The sequence below is a fragment of the Megalobrama amblycephala genome, linkage group LG15 (genome assembly GCF_018812025.1).
Source record: "Megalobrama amblycephala isolate DHTTF-2021 linkage group LG15, ASM1881202v1, whole genome shotgun sequence".
In the NCBI taxonomy this organism is placed as follows: domain Eukaryota; kingdom Metazoa; phylum Chordata; class Actinopteri; order Cypriniformes; family Xenocyprididae; genus Megalobrama; species Megalobrama amblycephala.
Window position 1 is genome coordinate 26,821,081 of NC_063058.1, and position 6,144 is coordinate 26,827,224.

At 34.1% G+C, this 6,144-nt stretch overlaps 1 long non-coding RNA gene across 1 annotated transcript; it reads right to left on the minus strand.

The window, feature by feature from the left end:
- Positions 1–1,595: 1,595 nt before the first annotated feature.
- LOC125247536 lies at positions 1,596–5,806 on the minus strand. Its single transcript, XR_007180109.1, has 3 exons — positions 5,313–5,806; positions 5,083–5,148; positions 1,596–2,166 (listed from the first exon to the last, which is right to left on the minus strand). It is a non-coding gene; the product is annotated as an uncharacterized LOC125247536 (long non-coding RNA).
- Positions 5,807–6,144: the final 338 nt, after the last annotated feature.

Consider the following 6,144-nt stretch of genomic DNA (forward strand, 5'->3'; position numbering starts at 1 on the left):
AACATTGTGTATATAACTGTAACTATATAACAAATTTTGATACATTAATATAACCATATTGATAATATAACATGCATCTGAATTCCTCTTAAACTAACTACCCCTTTAACATAACCTGCAGGTTATGTTCAGAGAGCAAGTTGCTATGGTTACTTACATACCCTAAAAGTTACCTCCGTTTTTGGAACCGAAAGCTGAGGTTATCCACTTACTTACTCTTAAACATACACAGGTATGTCACATAACCTGCTTTCTGGAATACCCCCCAGGATAGATAGATGGAGAGATCGTGCAAACATCCTCGGATAGCAATCATTGCATAATTTAGAGGAAAATAAATAGAAATGCTCAGAAAAGTGACGTAAACATAGGGTATGTTATCAATATATTTCTAAATGTGTAAGCCTTTGGATTTAAAAGCCTTACTGGAGTTGTTTTTTGCGTTCTTGTGATCGCAAATAAAAATGTGTCACTCGTATTGTTTTGAATGGGAGAAAGTGTAACGTGCAATATGGCGGAATAAGTCCCGCCTTCTAAATAACAGTCAATCGCTGACTGGTAAAGTCATCGCGTCACTTCAGCGGCCGTTAGAATCACCAGTCCCAGCTAGAAATTTTTTGTTCTAAAAATGTTCTGAGAACATTATCATGTATTGTTCTTATAATGTTTTTAGCGGGTAGTTTTATTTTAGTTCCCAGAATGTTCTTCTATAAGTTAGGATAACATTCTCTACAAAACATTCTAAAAATGTTTAGCGATAACATTGTTAGAACATTGTTCCCTAACGTTATTATAATGTTTTTAGCGGGTAGTTTTATTTTAGTTCCCAGAATGTTCTTCTGTAAGTTAGGATAACATTCTCTACAAAACATTCTAAAAATGTTTAGCGATAACATTGTTAGAACATTGTTCCCTAACGTTATTATAATGTTTTTAGCGGGTAGTTTTATTTTAGTTCCCAGAATGTTCTTCTGTAAGTTAGGATAACATTCTTTAAAAAACATTCTAAAAATGTTTAGCGATAACATTGTTAGAACATTATTCCCTAATGTTCTTATAATGTTTTCAGCAGGTAGTTTTATTTTAGTTCCCAGAATGTTCTTCTAAATGTTAGGATAACATTCTCTAAAAAACATTCTAAAAATGTTTAGCGATAACATTGTTAGAACATTATTCCCTAACGTTCTTATAATGTTTTTAGCGGGTAGTTTTATTTTAGTTCCCAGAATGTTCTTCTATAAGTTAGGATAACATTCTCTAAAAAACATTCTAAAAATGTTTAGCGATAACATTGTTAGAACATTATTCCCTAACGTTCTTATAATGTTTTTAGCGGGTAGTTTTATTTTAGTTCCCAGAATGTTCTTCTAAATGTTAGGATAACATTCTCTAAAAAACATTCTAAAAATGTTTAGCGATAACATTGTTAGAACATTATTCCCTAACGTTCTTATAATGTTTTTAGCGGGTAGTTTTATTTTAGTTCCCAGAATGTTCTTCTAAATGTTAGGATAACATTCTCTAAAAAACATTCTAAAAATGTTTAGTCATAACATTGTTAAAACATTATCCCCTAACATTCTTATAAAGTTTGTAGTGGGAAATTTTATTTTTGTTCTTAGAATGTTCTTCTAAAAGGTAAGATAACATTCTCTACAAAACACTCTAAAAAAGTTTTGCGATGACCTTCTATGAATGTTTAGTCATAACATTGTTAGAACATCATCCTCTAACATTCTTATAAAGTTTTTTAGCAGGAAGTTTTATTTTTGTTCCCAGAATGTTCTCCTAAATATTCAAAAAAGAAAAAAGAAAGAAAGAAAAAGCTATAACATACAATTTTATTAATCTCAAAAATAAAACAAAATCTAACAGGTCTATAAAATGGCATCCACATAAATTATTAATTCTAGAAACAGTAAATGTCCAACATCACATGTTGAAGAACTCTAAAGTCCAGTGTGTAATCCTGCGTCTGACTGCTGTGTTTGCTCTGAGTGCTCATCACTGTCTTTGCTTGACCTGGTTCTTGCAGAAAAATAATACAGTCATCCGTATTAATGTTCTAGTTTTCTTGTCTTTTAGTTTTCCAGCTGCTCTGCCAGTTAGCAGCATTGAGCCGTCTATGTGTGTAGAGCGTCTGTGTGTAGAATTTTTCCTCAGAGCCTATAACAGAGGAGCATACAACAGTGTAAACAAAATACATATTACATTTTAAGATCACAAACAATATTGATATTCAATAGATATAATACTTTAAGTATCTACTCTGTTTGCTATTTAAAACACATCTACTTAATCCATTTTGTTAATAACACAACTACAAACTTTGATGTTGGCTTGAAAAGCATGAACCTCGAACCGAGACTCGAACTCGAGTCAACTTGTGCAGAGCTGCAGCAAAACGGTGCAAACAATTCTATTGCTACGACATAGCTAGTTTTCATCAGTTATTTTGTCTATGGATCGTTACATCTCTTACAGATTTCTGCTTTTCTTTTCATTTAGATACAGATAAAGTAGCACTGTATTTGAATGCATCAGCGAGAACAACCGTGTGTGTGAATTAATCCTACCAGTGTAGCATCTCTTTGCTAATAGTGAAGTTGTAGGTTTTAGTTACTTTAAAAGCAGAAAGATAAATATATGCCATAACTTTCAGTTTCTATGCTGTTTTGTTATTGTTAAGTTATAGGACAGTTGACAAGTTTCTGTGTTCCTGGAGGTTTCCGTTTGCAATCTGCACATTATATATGAGCTACAGTATGTGCGCATGGACGCTTGTTTCCACCATGGAATAAGAAAAAATATAAACTGCTGACATTTTCTCGCAATTGGGAGTTACAATGTCAATGTCATTGTGCAATGTTTTTTTTCTCGCAATTGTTTTTTTTTTTGGCTGACTTTTCTCAGAATTGTGAGATAAAAAATTGCAACTGCCAGTTCTCAACACTGTGTCACTACCTGGATGATCCACAACTGTTTTTGTGTTTTGTGATGGTTGTTCATGAGTCTCTTGTTTGTTCTGAGCAGTTAAACTGAGCTCTGTTCTTCAGAAAAATCCTCCAGCTCCTGCAGATTCTTCAGTTTTCAAGCATCTTCTGCATATTTGAACCCTTTCCAGCAGTGGCTGTATGATTTTGAGATTCATCTTTTCATACTGAGAACAACTAAGGTACTCAACTATTAAAAAAGTTTCAAACATTCACTGATGCTCCAGAAGGAAACACGACGCATTAAGAGTCAGGGGTCTGGGAATATTGGGCAGTTTTAACTGTTAAGGAAAAACAAGGGACTCATGAACAATCATCAAAAAAAACAAAACAAAAACAAAACATCCGGGTAATGACACAGTATTAAGAACCAAAGGTTCCCAAAATTTTGAACAGGGTTATTTTCATAAATTCAGCTATTTATTTTCTTGTGGACTATATGTAAACATCTTTTGTGTAAAATATCTTACTCAGGACAGTACTAAATAAAAAATAGCATGCAATTTGTATGATCTCTCCTATTCTGTTAAAATTATTCACATTTTCACAGATTCTGCAAAGGGTTGCCCAATTTACGCATAACACTGTATATGACAACTGTTAAGTCTGATCAGTTACAAATGATAGCACTGAACTTCAGAACAGTCTTAAGGTCTGTGTTTGGTGCTTGAAAATGAAACCAAGCTTTACTCACCCAAGCCATCCTAGGTGTATATGAAGTAAAATATCTAGCTTTGGCCAGACCACTAGATATTTTACTTCATAACTTGTTAAATATGGATATTTTTCTTACACAAATGCATCGCTTCACACTTCAGAAGGCCTTCATTAACCCCCTGGAGCCGTTTGGAGTACGTTTATGATGGATAGATGTGGATGGATACACTTTCTTCAGCTCATAATCGTGAACCCTGTTCACTGCCATTATAAAGCTCAGAGGAGTCAGGATATTTATTAATATTTCTCTGATTGTCTTCGTTAGAAGCAAGAAAGTCATATAAACCTATGAGTAAAGGCCTTTGCACACTGAGTCCGAAATTTTTGCATGCGTTTTTTCGTATTCGTAATCCTAAAAAAGCGTCACGCACAGAGACCTTGCACACTGAGTCCGATGCGTAAAAATGAATGCGTTGCGGAAAAAGAAAAAAAGAAATAAAGAAAAACAATACAAAATGAAGCCTTCAAGCTGTGAGCACGATTTAGTCGTCTCCTCTCTTCTTAAAAAGAGAAAAAGAAAGAGGAAATATTGGATCCATTCAATTCCGAGATTGCATAGAGAGAAAGGAGAGTTCCACCTCATCAAGGAGCTGTGGGATTATCCCGAGCGTTTCAAAGTTTACTTCAGGATGTTCAGTTTGATGCTTTACTACTGGCACAACCTGAATCTTTGTATTCCACATGTTGTTTGTCATTAAGTGCTGCTGTTTTGTGCTGTAGAAGACGTGGATCAACTTGTCAGATGGCATTCTGGATTTTTGCGTTCACGTACGGTGGCTCTGAATTGTCAAAACGTCTCTCAAAATGCATGCCACAGATGCGAAAAACGCAGAAAATCGAACCTGATCCGAATATATTTTTGACGGACGAAAGATTCGGAGACAGTGTGCAAACGCAATTGACATAACGTGAGGTCAAATTTATTTTTTAACGTAAAAGTTTCGCATGCGAATTTTGGACTTTAAGCTTGGGCTAATTTTAATTTGAAAGTGAACTAATCCTTTAAGGGTTAAAAAATTTAGTCTAGGAGGAAAACATAATAATATTAATAATAATAATAACGTTCAAATAGGTTAACAATATGTTGCATTTCTTAAACCAACATTTACTAATTTTGTTCAAATATTAGTAAATAATTACTACAAACTTTTCCTAAAGGACATTCTATAAGATTTACAACAAAACTTACAAAACCACTTACCCATATCCTCCCATTCACTTTTGCAGGTAAATTTCAACATATCTTTATGAATTACTTAAATATTATTATTTAAGTTCAAAAGAAATAATCAGATTAACACTTTTAAGTAGCAAATGTACAGTATCCGTATGCATATAGAACACAATATCGCATAACGACGGATTAAAGTACCTTTGTTGTAAATGAAGACTTTTTGTTGCATCATCAGTGTCCATATTTAAGTAGGCCGTTTGGATTCTGGATGAAAACAAATCTAAGTTAGCTGTTATTCTAAAGCAGTAGGCTATACACCCACAATTAATGTAATTGTCATGTCATTCTAAGAAATATCTAACGGATTTTAGTGTATACGTAAAGGATAAACGAAAGATGTAAACTGAAAAAGACATTTAAAAACTTACATTCCATTATTTATTGTTGAAGGCAGAGTTCCGTTGACCAGGAGACAGTTCTGTTGTTCGGGCCACAAACTGTCCCAGCGGGTAAAACATCCTCCATCACAACTCTGTATCTGCCGCGACTCTGTTTGTGAACGAGTCCGTAGCCTACTCGCTTTTTCTGTCAAAAAGACAATCAGACCAGGGACATTTTGTGCCAATTTCTTCAACCACCATTCGCGCTGTTCGTCAATTTCAAATGTCCCTACGTCACGAGAAAAGCACGCTGTGATTGGTGGTTTTACGCGTCGATTTACCATGGCCCAATCAGCGCCTCTCGTCTCCTGTAAACACCCAGTAGATTGTCATATTTTAAAATAAGCACTTTTTAACGAGGCTGAGTTGAAAATGTTCTCTAACCTTGTAATCAAAAATAGACTGTACATTTGTTTGTTGCAAATTTACAGAAAATGCCATTGAGATGTTATTGTTAATAAAGAAATGAAAGGGATAATTCACCCAAAAATAAAAATGTCATTATTTACACACCTTCAAGTTGTTCCAAACCTGTATAAATGTATTTGTTCTGTTCAACACAAAAGAAGATATTCTGAAGAATGTGGGAAACTGAACAGTTCTGGGGCACCATTGACTGCCATAGTATTAGTCCAAAAGCAACCTGGTTACAAACATTCCTCAAAATATCTTCTTTGTTCAACAGAAACTTGAGGGTATGTAAATGATGACAGAATTTAAATTTTTTGGGTGAACTATCCCTTTAATATTGATTGCCAACTGAAAACAAAGTTTCCCCATTTGTGTTAGGCTACAGTTAATACAATCTTTCAAAACAAAT